The sequence below is a fragment of the Sinocyclocheilus anshuiensis genome, unplaced genomic scaffold, assembly GCF_001515605.1.
Source record: "Sinocyclocheilus anshuiensis isolate Anshui unplaced genomic scaffold, SAMN03320099.WGS_v1.1 scaffold1360, whole genome shotgun sequence".
NCBI classification, from domain to species: Eukaryota; Metazoa; Chordata; class Actinopteri; order Cypriniformes; family Cyprinidae; genus Sinocyclocheilus; species Sinocyclocheilus anshuiensis.
In genome coordinates, this window is record NW_015546110.1 from 700,139 (window position 1) to 701,011 (window position 873).

General features: G+C 34.4%; 1 protein-coding gene across 1 annotated transcript in view; it reads right to left on the minus strand.

The window, feature by feature from the left end:
• LOC107700658 (ubiquitin-conjugating enzyme E2 E2-like) overlaps window positions 1-873 on the minus strand; it is a gene marked incomplete at its 5' end in the record, with an annotated part of 5,529 nt that overhangs the window by 1,115 nt on the left and 3,541 nt on the right.

Sequence of the window (873 nt, forward strand, 5' to 3'; positions counted from 1 at the left end):
GGGGGGGAGGGGGGGGGATGCAAAGCAGGAACATGCCACATCTCCCCAAAATATATTACAGAGTCGGACAGGCAGCAAGCGGAAAAACAGACAAAAGGTTAAACTTGCGGGCTGTATTTTGTACCCTAGTTGTGGAAAGGGTCTGAGACGCACAGCGATTACAGCTTAAATCTAGTTCATTTAGCAGCAGTGAGATCAGCAATAATGGAAAATCTGGTATAATTAGACTAAAATATGCAAAATAATGCATGATTGCTTGCGTCTCCTGCAGCTCGATGACCTTGCTCATATTAATGTAGTGAAAATGAGCACTGAGCTCATGTTCAGAGATATAACTCTGAACAACTCCACTGTGAGATACATCAGTACATTATCTTGGGGGGGAGGGAAAAAAAAAAAAAAAAAAAAAAAAAAAAAAAAAAAAAAAAAAAAAAAACCCTTAAAATTTCTTTAATCTTTAAATTTTTAATCCCTGCATGATTTTAGTCATACATGATACATGTCAAATACGTTATAGCTTGACTACAAGTTTAAAAACAACGCTGCAGTTGTTATAATTAATGAAATTAAACTTACCATCATGAAATGTGTCTACACAGGCGATAATGCCAAAAAGAAAGAGAAACATCGGAAAATCTGCATATTTTATTCAAGACATTATTATATGACATCAACATGCATTTATCATTCTTAAAATCACCGCCAGAATGTCCAACTTCACCATGATGAACTTAAAATTGGGTTCTGTTATTTTTCCTCAACAGTTCTCCTCACAAAATGAAATTAATTTCAAACACAAATTTGATAAAAACAGAGTGGAAATTATTAGCAACACCAAAATAACAGCAAAGCTAATGTTTTCTGTTAGTTTAA